Source organism: Eptatretus burgeri, chromosome 3, assembly GCF_056783735.1.
Source record: "Eptatretus burgeri isolate ZD-2024b chromosome 3, Ebu_testis_v1, whole genome shotgun sequence".
Taxonomy (NCBI): domain Eukaryota; kingdom Metazoa; phylum Chordata; class Myxini; order Myxiniformes; family Myxinidae; genus Eptatretus; species Eptatretus burgeri.
In genome coordinates, this window is record NC_140963.1 from 66,130,515 (window position 1) to 66,145,126 (window position 14,612).

General features: G+C 41.6%; 1 long non-coding RNA gene across 2 annotated transcripts in view; it reads left to right on the forward strand.

Moving 5' to 3' along the window:
* Positions 1-14,612, forward strand: part of LOC147030098 (uncharacterized) — a 152,416-nt gene that overhangs the window by 83,539 nt on the left and 54,265 nt on the right. The window contains exon 3 of one of the 2 annotated variants that reach the window (XR_015056228.1): positions 7,350-7,446. The exons of the other annotated variant lie outside the window; for it this stretch is intronic. This is a non-coding gene — a long non-coding RNA (uncharacterized LOC147030098). The remainder of the gene's footprint in view (positions 1-7,349; positions 7,447-14,612) is intronic. 2 annotated transcript variants of the gene reach the window in all.

The following is a 14,612-nucleotide window of genomic DNA, read 5'->3' on the forward strand; positions in this document are numbered from 1 at the left end:
TCTGTCGAGCTACACTCTCCCCTGCCACCACCTTACAGTCTCTAATCTCTTTCAGGTTGCATCTCCTACTTAAGATGTAATCCACCTGTGTGAACTTTCCTCCACTCTTGTACGTCACCCAGTGTTCCCCCTTCTTCTTGAAATACGTATTTACCACTGCCATTTCCATTCTTTTTGCAAACTCTACCACCATTTGCCCTTCCACATTTCTCTTGTTGAGACCGTACCTACTCATCACCTCGTCATCCTCTTTATTCCCTTCTCCAACATGCCCATTGAAATCTGCTCCAATCACCACTCTTTCATCCTTGGATACACTCTCCACCACTTCATCTAACTCATTCCAGAAATCTTCTTTATATTCCATCTCACACCCCATTTGCAGTGCATATGCACTGATGACATTCATCATCACCCCTTCAAATTTTTTTTGGCCACTTCAAATGTAGGTCATGTATTACAACGAGGAATATTTGGTTGTTGGGAGCAGAGTTTACTTCACCCGATATGTTGACTTGAATCTGCCTCCATGGTTTGTCTGGCCGAGGTATGGGTTGGAGCAGTGGTTGCATTGGTTTCAAAGATTTCTCAATTACTGCATATGCTTTACAGTTCTTCATGTGCTGTTCGATACATTGGTCAATACCTGGCCACCACACCAAATCTCTACATCATTGTTTTGTCCACTTGATGCCTGGATGACCCTCGTCAGCCATAGCTAAAACATTCCTCTGAAGAGTACGGTGAATTGCAGCATGTAATCCTCTGGATACACAGGAGTCGTAGAACACAGAAAGTTCATCTTTGAATACGAAGTACGGTTCAATTTTTGGCGTTGGTGTTCGGCGAGGTCAACCGTCTTGGATGAAATGGCAGACTTTCTTTCGAGTATGGTCCTCTGTTGAAGCTTTCTGCAACTCGGCTACGGTCATGAAGTCGTCCAAGTGAATTTCCTTAATATTTGAGTCTTCAGTAGTTGTCTGTACATCCAGGTTACTATCTTCGACAAGTCTACTGAGCATATCAGAAACCTGATTCTTTGAACCTGTCACATACTATCTTCGACATCAAAGTTGTATTGATGAAGTTGATCAGACCATCTGTAGATGTGCAGTGGCTTGTTACCAGATCCTGTCATAACAAGTAGTGTCGCGAGAGCCTGGTGATCAGTCTGTAGTGTGAATTTCCTCCCGAAGAGAAACACATTCGAGTGCTCACATGCAAATATACATGCGAGGGCTTCACATTCATCTGGAGAGTACTTTCGTTCAGTCTGCGCCCGGCGATGCCACCCTGCAGCACATGGAAACAGAATTGGGTGGGAGCGGTGCTCTTTTAAGGGGAATGTGTACAAATGATACTTGCCGTGCAGCACATGGAGATGGAATTAGGAGGGAGCAGTGTACAATAATTGATTGATTAAATGATTAATTGAAAAATATAAATAATTAAATAATCGTAAAATTTATATAATTTCTTAATCAATTGGCTAAGAGCATACCTAACCCCCCACTGCTTCATCCGAATCTGGAACTTTTAAAAAATTAATTCATCGAAAAAGAAATAATTAAGCGATTAATTTATTCATCAATAAATCAAAAATACCCTTTTCGCCAAATCACTTGTTCACTGTCATGTCCAAATATCAGCTTCCTAGCTCAAAACATGCCTGAGATATTGCCCAGATAAAAAGAAAAAAAAAAGGAATTGATAAATCTATAATAATTAAGTAATTAATAAATTAATTGATTTATCAAAAAATACAAAAAAGTTTTTGCCAAAGCAAATCTTCACTTTTGTCCCCAAATTTCAGCTTCCGAGCTCAAAGAGAATGGCTGTGATATCAAAATGTAGTAAAAACTGAGTGCTCCCTTCCTTCGTTGCCCGGTGCCGATGACGTCATGCATTGCCTGGATATGGAATTGGGAAGGAGCGGTGTACAACAAATTGTAAAGTTGCAAGATGTTTGAACAATCAAATTACATAATCTAGTTCATACAAGGTCATGCACAATTTGATAATCTTACAGTAGAACTTGCATAAATTGAGAGAAAACCTGGTTTGGATGTGCATATAGCATACAACACAACACTGCACATTAGGGTGTACCACTTTTGCAAAAGTAGTTGCTGGAATGAAGCACTATGTGCCTATCGATTCCACTAGTGAAGTTAGGTGATCGACCAAAGTTTGAAAAATTTCCCGCCTGTTTTGACCGCGGGCCGCCATTTTGAAATTTCAGGGAAAATCCATATTTTTGGAAATAATATTGATTTTTGAATATTTTAAAATATATATTTCTCTGTGTTTAGATGGCCGAATGCACTTCAGTAGGCACCAGTATGATAGTATGTACCCGTAAATATTCACAACTTGTCCCAACATTTTGAGAAGGGGTTGCCAATTTGGAATTTCACTGAAAATCCCATATTTTGACAATAATTGCACGGCACATTGTTAGGCATTTACCGAATATCAGTGGTAGCGTTTTCATAAAGACATTATGAATGACAAATGAGAGCATGATCAATTAATTATGAGAACAACCAAATATGTTTTAAGCGACATGGTTTTCATATATGACAACATAACAATCTAGCAAACAAGCAACCACACAGATATCTGATAGAGAACATAGCGTTTGTTTTGTATAGTCTGGGTAAAGCTTCCTGTGCTCTTCCACGCACTGTATCAATGCTTGACGTTGTTTCTCATCATTGCACATATGAATAAAGTCAGACACAAGCTTAATTCCTCTTTCAGCTAGATCATTTACGACACGCAAAGAATTAGCACTTTTGCAAAATTTCCTGTAATTAGCAAACTTGTCCCACATAGCCACAGGAGCCCTGACCATTGGTCAGTCAAGGTTTATCTGCAAGTACACAAAGAATTAAAAAAAATTTTCATGAGATATACACAAAATATACGATTTTCACTGAATTTCAAAAATGGCAACCCCTTCTCAAAATGTCGGGACAAGTTTGCGAATAATATTTACGGGTAATTACTATCATAATGGTGCCCACTGAAGTGCATTCGGCCATCGAAAAAAAAAAACAAAAAAAAAACAAAACAAAAGAAACACAGATAAATATATTTTTAAAAATATTCAAAAATCAATATTATTTCCAAAAATATGGATTTTTCCTGAAATTTCAAAATGGAGGCCCGCGGTCAAAAAAGGCGGGAAAATTTTCAAACTTTGGTCGATCACCTAACTTCATGAGTGGAATCGATAGGCACATCGTGCTTCATTCCAGCAACTACTTTTGCAAAAGTGGTACACCATACTGCACATCTGGCACCACGATCCAAGACTTAAAATGATGACGTGACTATTTTTTACTACTTAACTATTTAATTTCGTTACTTCAATTAATGCCCATTTTAGAATGTTATATTGTATCTAAATATGATGAAATATTAAAGGAATATCATTTTAACCACACAATAAAGATCTGCACATTTTTCATTGGCTTTTAATTGATGTATGGCTATTCCTAAATATCGATTTGCAAATCAGACTTTGTTCAGTCTGATTTGCCAATGGGAAGGTAAGCTGTTCGTTATGGACTTGTGCCAGGGCAATCACTACGACTTATTTCTGGAAACATGATTTTTCCGACACTCTGCCAGTTGCTCATCAAGTGAATACTGTATTATATTTATTTTTTGACACGTAATCCCAACATGGCTAATGTTGTTAATTTCATTAGTTTCATGTGATTGTGACAGGGTGGAGGAAACTCTCCGTAAATTGGATGCTCAATTAATTATTTTTTTTTCTATTTTAAGTATCAATGCCCACGTGACTCTTGATGCTCTGTATTATTTGTTTCAGGTCCTTGCGATAGTATGGATGAAATTCCAACAGCATAAGTCGAACACTATGAGACAGAGGAAAAGAGAAACAATCATCAGAGAAGGGATTGGTCCAAACATAATACGCAGACATGCAGGCAGTCCATTTAGTAGCCATGTGTAAAAATATTTTTGTGAGTGGGAATCTATCATTCAGGAGTTTAAAGTGGAGAAAATGTATTTGCTCGTGTACTGAGAAATGGCAGACGTCAGACCGACTCCTTTTCGCTGTAAGGAGCTGTTTATACCTGCTTGGTGTCCGTGTGTTCATGTGTTATTTCTTCTTTTCCCTAAAGCTTTCATAATTTGTCTTAACTTCATACTGAGTGGGCAGACGGTGCTAGATCTCTGGGCTCTCTGGCATAATGCTTCTCAGCAGGTGTTCCCAACATCACACAGTCTGTGAAGGAAAGAGTCGATCAGGCAATTAAGTGAGAAAAAAGTCGCCACCACCCATAAATAATTCTGTTTCGTTTGGAGATCAGACGATTGACGGGGTGGGCCTGTGAGAGTCACTGGCTGGGTGACTCTGCTGGATGTACCTCTTGCACTGAGAGCTAGTATGGACGACAGCAGGCTTGATTGACTGTCATCCACAAAGCTTGGGCTTGTTGGCCTGAAGCCAAAACTCTTGTGTCATCATCTCGTCAACAAATTGCTGCCCTGGCACGGTTAAAGGGGGGAAAACGTCAAGTCTGCCCATTGAGCGGCCACCAGGGAGGCTCGCGACGAGTGACGTATGAGGCAGTGAAATGTTGCACGTGGAGGATGCACAGCTTGCAAAGCATTAGGTTTCCAGCCTTCTCAGAAGGTGCATGTGTGGGTACACCATGGAAAGCACTATATTATTCTTGCTGGAAGACAATGGTTTTGAGACATCTTGGGAAAAACTGTTCACGCAAATCATTTCACTGAACTCTGTTCAACTTTACAACAGAAGCTCTCCCTTCACAGCAAATCAAATGTACATTTTGTGAGTTATGTGCATGCAGGTGACACATTAATACTGTTTGGCTTACATTTGTCGGAATGCTTTCTGATGCTTGCATCAGCAGGTATATTCGAAAGGATATTGTTTTTGAGAGAGCATTACTGTTTCAAAACAAAAAAAACATTTTTTTCATGATGACTAAATGTAACTCAGACTGAACTGACCCATAGGGACATGTTAGTTAATTTACAACTTGGCTTTAAAATCAGAGTATCTCCTGTCAAAGGTTCTCCCAGATCTGTAGTTTGGCCTTATTAGTCCCCTCTCGGTTTTACCGGAGGGGACTATAGGTTTGCTCTCCATCCATCAATCAGGCGGTCCATCCGTCCCACCTGTAGTTTTTCAGACTTTTTTTCCCCATACCCTTCAACATATTGAACTGAAACTTGGTACATGGCTTTATTATGATAACAACAATAGCTTAACAGTCACGAACAACAAGTTTTGTTTTTTTCTACTCCTTATAGAGGGTGTGTGTGTGTGTGTGTGTGTGTGTGTGTGTGTGTGTGTGTGTGTGTGTGTGTGTGTGTGTGTGTGTGTGTGTGTGTGTGTGTGTGTGTGTGTGTGTGTGTGTGTGTGTGAGACTTTCCGACGTAGAAACACATGTGACAATTTTTCGGAAATGTCTTCGACCTGAGAGTGACAAATATTGTTGTGGAGACAATATTGTTCTGGGGAGTAACCAATAAAATGGGAGTATTTTTACTCATGGTTGAATCCATTTCAGGATTTTTAAAACACAACTCCATTACAACACAAAACGTAATGCCATGAGATAGCTCATGGGTGGGGTAGGGGGTTGACGTACTTATTTTGACCCCTCGATGGAAACGTCTCAGACCTGGGAATGGCATGGCAATATTTTTTATGTGGGAAAACACCATCTCTCCAGGGGGAGGCAGAGGGGCACTTTTATACTCCAATCTATTGCTCGTGCTGCAAATGAATGCTGCATTATGAAAATAACAACCAATTTAAAGCTAGTAACCAGTTATATATAACATAATTATACTTTCATTATCAATGATGTAATGAGTTCTGTGCTGTGTGGTTGGCTCTCACTGTTCTGATTATTATTATTATTCACGCCATTGCCGTGGGCTAGTTGTGTGAGTAGTGTGATCAACCCTCAGTGTGTTTGTCTGTTTGACTTCAGAATAACTGGTTGAGAGAAGCTGGAATCGCCAAATTTGGGACTGAGCTTTATGTTAGGAATGTCTTTGAGTTCAACTTTGAGCTCACAGGGAAAAATATAAAATGAAATAAATCTTGTACAGGGCTATATTTAGCTATATTCATGCTGTGGCTATAGGCCGTGCTTGTGTAATCGATGATTGTGTCTGTGTAGAAATGGAAGTTCTATAGTCTATTCCAAAATTGGTGATTCCAGCTGCTCATATTTGTGAGTTATTCTGCTGAAAAATAGACAAACACACAGATACATTGATCATAATATTCCATGTCAAGCAGAGATTGGAAGCACATCTAAAGAGTAGCCTAAGCAGACATTTAAATATCTCAAGAAGAGAATGTAGTTGAGAGGGAGAGGGGACTTTCACAGGTCTGGCGATCTCTATTCAGATTAACAGTCGCCACGAGTAAAGAGCAGAAACAGCTGACACGAACTAGGGATAGAGAGTCAAAGTCAGAAGTGAAGACTCCAGAGCAATAACTACACACAACTATTAATATACACCCTGACTTGGGCATTATCTTTACATCAGAGGAGAGATTTTCTGTTGCAACCTGACATATATATATATATATATATATATATATATATATATATATATATATATATATATATATATATATATATACATATACAGACACACACCACGAGCATGTGTGCAAAAATTTAAGGGAAAATGGACAAGCAGTTTTCGTTCTTCAAGTCAGAGGCCACTCGGAGTAAGATATCAACCATTAACATGCAAAACAGTCAATTGCAATACTGCATTAGAAACTAAAACTGCAAGCTGTAATAAGAGAATGAACAGAATGTTAGAAATTTGTTCTCTACGTCCTGGGATCATGCATGCAGAGTTAGTTCTTTTCTGAAACTGTTGTTATGGGATGTCGAATCACAAAGAAACCATGATTTCTTGGAAGAGAAATATGAGTCAGCACCTACATCAAGTGCATTCTCGTTTCACCTGCAACTGTATCAACAAAGACAATTATAGGAATGTTTTTGCCCAAGAAAGTCATTTCTACAAAGCCGAATGGAAAAGCATCTCGTTTCTAAAAACAATTAGTTGAAATTTATTATCATTGATATCTATTTGTAATTGTAAAAAAGTGAAAGAAGTGGAAATCTCTTTTGCGTAGATGTCTTCATGAAACTTATTAAATATTAGCGGGGCATGCTTACACATTGTAAGCAATAATGAACGGTACTTCCCCCATTGTCTTGGGTCGCTCACCTGCATTTATTTTTCTTTCTTTTTTTATTCATTTATTTATTTTGATTTATTTATATTTTCATTTACAGATGCTTTCCAACGGTTCTGTGATTTTTCCTGGTGTATTAGCTTCAATGTCCATCGGCATGCGAAATTTCAGCTTTCTACCTCACCCGCACCCGGAAGGTACCGAACTTTAATGCCATTGAGTCAGTGGTTAGAATGAGCTTTATATATTAGATAAACACATAAATTGCCAATAAATCATCGATGGACATAAAGTTGTTTCCAGTTCCGACACATTCCTGAAAAAGTTAGTTTATTTCTGCTCATGTTCATATAAGTCCCAATGAGACTTGTACATGTGCAGTAACGGATTTGCACAGAAAGGTGCTGGATCTGAAACCCCGGTTATCCGGGAGAATGTCTGTTTGGAGTATCCCGTTGCCAAATGTGAAGAAGCCATTGTAAAATAGTTTGTGCATTTAAAAAAAAGAAACTGAAATAAGATGGAGTTTCCTTTATTGACCAGTGTGATATTTTTTTGATCATCTGTAATACATCACAGACGATCAAAAAAGAGCCTTCCAAATTTGTCGATGACAAAAAGCTTGGAGGTAAGGTAGACAGCAGAGCGTGGGGAGAGTGGATTGGTTGCTCAGATTCAGTAAAGTGTAGATACTTCAATCGATTGTGCAAAACATTAGCAGATGCAATTTAACATGAAATGTAAGGTGCTGTGGATGTGTAAAAACAATGAAAATAGGAACTACATAATGCAAGACACAGTCTTGGAGCGTGTCACACAGTCAAAGGATCTGGGGGTGGTAATAGATATGGAGGGAAGAAGATAACACAGTGCCAGTTAGATATAGGTAAAGCGAACAGGGTTTAGGTTGTATTCGTAGATGGGGGAGAAGAATTATAAGTCTAAAGAGGTAGTGTTAACACTGTACAGGAAATTAGTGAGACCTCATTTGGAATTTATTTTGGGTCACCACATCGGAGACCATGCTGCCATAGAGATGGCTCAGTGTAGAGCAACTAAATCGACTGAAGGAGGGTTAGCTAGCAGTAATGGCCAAAATAATTTTCATAGCAGGAAAATAATTTCCTTAAATAAGAAAACCTTGAGAATTTTTTTTTCTTTTGGCGAGAAGGATTTTCCCATGGTTTTCTTATTTCAAGAACACTTTTTTTATTTAAAGAAAATATCTTCTTATTCACCCTTTGATCTCTGAGCTCCTTGGACTTTCGGCTTCCCCCATCCTGTGCTCCCTGGAGAAAAATCGAGCCGCTCGGTTATTATGGACGTTTGAATAGCGGCTGGTAAAATGGCCGCGAGGGTTTAAAGGGTTAAGAAAATTATTTTTGGCAGTGTACGAGGAGTGGCAGAAGGACACATGACTTTATAGATTCAAAAGGAGGCGATTACAAGGGGGTCTGATGGAGATGTTTAAGATCATGAAGGGTGTTGAAGGAATAATACACGACTTTTGAAATGACATAATCCACCCCAGAATGCTCAGTGTGCATACACAGAAACCTCTAGCAATGGGGTTCATCGGGTAGCCGAACGTATCAGGTGTGCAAGATGAGGATTGCTACCTAAAATGGCTCACAAAGTGTCTAAAAGAACCCGAAAATAATCGGAAATGTAGCGTCAAGAAAGGGGTGTGCCTCTGCACAATGAAAGAGTTTGAGAACTTTCTGACCATCGTGCCCAAAATGCTGATAATTTGCATCTCCCCATACTCCAAACTCCTGAGGTTGTGGAGCGGTGCAAGGTCCGAAGGTTCGTGGATGGACAGGTTCTACCCAAACCTTCAATCATCGCTGCCAGTGAGTGGACTTTTAACCCTGTGGGATGACCTCATGTGAACATGACAGACTTGATGATTTGGAAAGATGATACTGTCATTACCAACATTCAGGCAAACTTTTCAGAGGGAGACACGATATCTGGTTTGGTTGTGTCTTAACACCAATATGAAGGTAATATGTCGGACTTGTCAATTCACATGGCAAGTTTAATATGATGATATTTACCATGATCATGTTTGGGAGGAGGGGAGAAGTGGAGGTGGAGTTGAAGTTGTACTGGCTGTGAGGGTCGTTATAAATATATATTTTTGTTTGGTTCTTGGAACACAAGAGAAATTATACTAGATCTTTGCATCTATTGCTAAAAGGAGAAGCTTACAGTGTGTGTATGTGTGTGTGTGTGTGTGTGTGTGTGTGTGTGTGTGTGTGTGTGTGTGTGTGTGTGTGTGTGTGTGTGTGCGTGCGTGCGTGCGTGCGCGTGTGCGCGCGCGCGCGCATGCTACATCCACTGCCACCACTCAATAACTCTCTCTATCGAGTGCAGCCTGTGGCTGCCGGTTGCATCATTGGTTGGGACGCGGCTATGCCGCTGATGCATTGTCCCCCTTACCAGTACTCAATAACTGTATTAACAGTGAAAGGTAAGAACTCGACACCTCTCATCCACGGATATCTTTCGTATTTGCTATATTTCTGTTTGTCTGATTTACATTCAGTAACAGAACAACTCTGGTTACCATTTTGAAATTGCCACTCTTTCGTCTAAAATCTAAATTCTGAAAAATATTGTTGCAGTTCTGCGAATGTGGCACTCCCCAAAAGCAATGGCACCCGATATATAGCAGTCCCGAGACAGTTATTTCATTAGGATTCATCAGTTAGCCCTTCCATTATGTCCAGTGGGTATATGGGACAAGATGCATTGCATATGGCTTTTAATCTGGTCTTTAGATCCATTTGCTATTTTTTCATCTGTTTTATTGAACTTTATTTCACACAAGACCTCTCTTTCACACATGCATGCATGCACGCCGCAGACTGGACCGCATAGCAACAGCCTCATTGTGATACACGTGCCATTTCCCCGTTCAAACTGTGTGCCATTCCCCAATGGACGTTTCACCTCAGACCCTCACCATACTAACACAAAGCTACAACCTTCGTACAAATCACTGCAATTCCCTCCTAAAAATCCCCACAGTGAGCTATGCTTGACCTCTTCACCACAACCACTACAACAACTTCAGCCTCCTCACCACAACCACTCCCAACGCTTCAATATCCTTTCCACGAACTCCATAGCGCTTCACCCACCTCACCACAACTGCAACGAGGCACCGCCACCACAGTCGGCACCCCAAATGCTCACTGCCTTATATGTGGATACCAGGGAACAGAGGACATTACAGAGCCTACGAGTTGGAACGTATTGGTGTGTAACACGAAGCGCAAGTTTGCGCTGGGGTTTGTTCAACGTCGACTGGGTTGCCCAGGCACTCCGTTAAATAGTGACCCTCATTTGCAGCCCAGTGTACATTCATTGCAAGAGAGCACTTCCAAAAACCCACAGCCCAGGTTAATCTCAGAGCTCCATTGCGTGGCCAAGTTTGGGGGTAAATCGGGGTTTTTTTTTATTTCGGTTTCTGGCAAGACGGGGCTGCGTCTTGGGGAGGCATCTGCGCATCAAAAGAAGCACCTGGATACGCCTACAGGACATTTTGATCTGATTTTTGGCTTCTCCTTCACCCAGGCTCCATAAAATAGCTTCAAAAGAGCCAAGAGAGGTTGCCAAGTCATTGTCAGGCAGTTGCCGAGTTATTGCCAAACAGTCAGCAAGTCATTGCCGGGCAGCTGCCGGGTCATCACAAAGTTAACTGTGCTCTGCTTCATCCTCGTTCTTCTTCACCAGATTTATTCCCCAGCCAGTCTTCATTCTGCTCAGTCTCTGGTAGCATTTACATTTACAGACATTTTCACACATCACATAAGCTATCTCCTCCCATGTTCTACCTTTCCCATCTTGTCTCATCTGCTGTGGATGCATAAACACTAAAAGAGCAAGTGCAGATACACACTCTTTCACTCTTCCTCTTCTGCAGTGTATTTGCATCTCATGTACACCTCATTTGCACCTTCCACTCATGCATCATAGATGCCCCCAGTTTTCTTCCCTCCTCCCCCTCTAAAGCGACTGGGTAGCATGGGCCCATCAGCTGCGCCAGGTATTGAAAGAGGTCGTAAACACCTCTAACTGCCTCATATCTTTTTGTGCATTCTAATTTCCTCAGGTTTGTGTGTGATTGCATCTGTAATGTTAGATTAAAGATAAGATTGTAGAATTTTATTATCAGTGTAAGTCTGCCCTGTGTCCTGTCTTGCCTTTTTGTATATTTGCATACCTTTTTACCTGCTTGTGAATAAGGCCTTTTTTGTTTGTTTAACTATGCAATAAATTACTTATGTTATAAATGTACCCAGCTCATTCTGTCTTTTCCTCCATTGGTCTAGCATGGTCCACCCGTTAGTTTATCCGGGAAGTTCGACCCCACTAACTTGCTCTTGTTAGCCAGTGCACACCCACTGTATCGCTCGGAAGTAATCCGGCTGTGCACTGAGGGCACAACAACACAATCGTGGTTGCTTTGCAACCCGCCGGTGTGCAGAGTTATCTGTGCCCGGTGGCCTCAGGACTGGGCGTTCGGGAGGAACCCGGATGCTTCCCCTCATGGCGAGCCCCAAACCCCACATCCATTACAATATGTTTAACAGACAATTTAAATTACAGAAATTTCCACGAGCACCGACATTTTAAAAGTGCCCAGCGAGCTGAACTGAGTCACTGAAAACACACACACAGTACATGCGCAAAAGGCCTTGTTTACCATTCGTACGTCATTTAGAAAGTCGCCTATTGCAGAAGAGTTTTTTTTTTTTTTGCAGAATTCAGAGTGATTGGACCAGAGATCATAGCTTTTCTTTTTATACATTCAGGATGGTGAAGGAGCTGTAACACAGAATGGGTCAGGATGCAACAGAACAATATGAACTGCAGTAGAGGGGAAACACACAACTCTTTCTCTCTCATCCCTCTGATAGGCAGGCAGCAGCCTCTTCACTCTCTTCAGAACTGGATAAAATCACAAGCTGGTCAAACACTTAGAATATGTCTTTCAATCCTGACAAATCTCACACCTTCACCATGTCTCTCTGAAAGGACCATCTGGAACCCCCCACTCCACCCCCATCTACTTTCTCAAAAATCCCCTTGAGGAAGTCCTTTCATTCAAGCTTTTGGGTTTCATTATCTGCCATGATCTTTCCTGGTAAAGCCACATCTCCAAGCTGACCTCCAAAGCCAGTTACCGCCTGGGCATCCTCGAGCATGCAAAGTCCTTCATTGGCACACCTGAGCTTCTCACCACTTAAAAAGCTTTCATCCACAGTCTGAAAGAGTATTGCTTCTCCCTCTGGGGTGGTGCACTTGCCTCACACCTAGCTCAACTTCATGCTGTGGAAACCGAGGCTTTTAGCATCATTGGTATCTCCCGCAATGAAGCTGAGTCGATTGTTCTCTATCACCGGAGACGGGTCGGTGGTCTTTCTGTCTTCTACTTTCTCCTGTCTGGCCTTGCCCCCCCCCCCTGCTCTGTCTGTGATCTATCCCCACCTACATTTCCTCAGGGCGCTCAAGGTCCGCCAAAACCCCCCTTCTGCTGAAACTGCCAAAATGAAGAATCACTGCTCACCTTCTTCACTCTTTCACTCCTCTTTTTGCCCACCTCTGGAACAAACTCCCACACTCTCTTCAATCCAACTCCTCCCTCCAGGTCTTTAACACAGCTGTTCCCCACCATCTCATGTCTTCCCCCATCCAAAATCTTGATCTTTCCTACCCCTGTTTATCCACCCCAAACCCACATCCTTCAAAGGGATGTTTTTCTTCCTGAAAGTCCCTGTAGTATCATCTTGTTTACCCCGTGCACCCCGCCACATCCCTCTCCCTTTCACAGATATCCTATTGTCTTTGTTCCCCACTATTTTGTGCTTCCCTCTCCCATCCCTCTTCTCTCCTGCCTTGTTATCTGTTTCTGTGTGTATACTTGGTATACAAAAAAACCCCAAAACAACAGGATTGAGAGAAAAGGATAAGGGAAGTGAGGAAGAATGAGGACTAGGGGATGATACAGGAGGTGGACAAGTGAGAATGAGGTGGGCTTGGGGAGACGTAATCGGGGTAGAAAAGATTGTTTCGAATGGGGGATGATCTGAGATGGTGGGAAACAACTGTCTTCAAAACCTGGAGGGAAGAATGTGATTGAAGAGAATGTGGAAGTTGATTCCACATGCAGAAGAAAAGAGGAATGATTGCGTAGAGGTGAGCAGTAATTATGGATTTTTGGAGTTTCCCCTGAAGGGGGTTGTTGGCAGAGCTTGTGCTCCTTGCAAAAACCTGGGGGATAGAGCATGGGAAAAAAAGACAGTGCAAGACCAGAGAGGAGGTGTTAGAAGACAGAGAAACCAATGATTTGTCCATAGACTGAGTGTCCATGTGAAAGTGATAAGCCCATTGAGTGAGCTTCAGCGCAGGAAATTTCAATGATCTTGAAAGCTTTGGCTTCCATGGTCTCAAGCTAGGAAAGGTGCTAGGCAGGGGTGACATCCAAAGGGGAGAGCAGTACTCTATCAAGCTTCGGATGAAGGCCTCGTAGGTAGATACGAGTTTAGATATGCCAAGAAGAAGTTTGCATGATGGAGGATGCCGAGGCCCAAATGTGTGAGTCACTGAACTTCAAGAAGATTGTTAAGAAAGTAGATGGCATGGTTTGCCGGCCAGTCCTTTTGGAGAGAGAGATAGAGATAGAGATAGAGATAGAGATATTTCTCAGGATTGAAAGACATATTCCAAGTGTTTGAACTGCTATTGATTATATCAAGGCATGCAGACTGTGAAGAGGCTGCTGCCTGCCTTTTTGAAGGATGGGGGATGGTATTGCAGAGGTTGGAGTCATCAGCAAAGAGAAAAGTAGAATTTTCCAGTCAGAGAAGTTGTTGATCATATGAGGAATAGGACGGGACCCAGAATTATGCCTCATTGCAGGTGAAAGGATCTCATTGAGAGTCACATTACCATCTTGGCTATGAGAATGGAAGAAGTCAGTCAGCCAAGTGTAGATTTCATTAGGGTCTGAAGAGAGAGAAGAGGCTGCAGCCTGCCTGTCTGAAGGATAAGGGATCTCACGGCAGAGGGTGGAGTCGTCAGAAAATAGATAAAAGTGATTTTCCAGTCAGAGAGATCATTGATGAAGATCAGGAATTGGACTGGGTCCAGAACATTGCCTTGGAGCTTTCCAGCCTTGACAGGGAGAGGAGGTGAAAGGATTCCGTTGAGAGACACACATTGACTATGAGAGTAGAAGTCAGTAAGCCATGTGTGGAGTCTGCCTTGGATGCCATAAGCAGAGGGTTGGAGAGTAAAGCAAGATGCCAGACTTTATTAAAAGCACGAGATATTTCCAGAGAGATGGCCA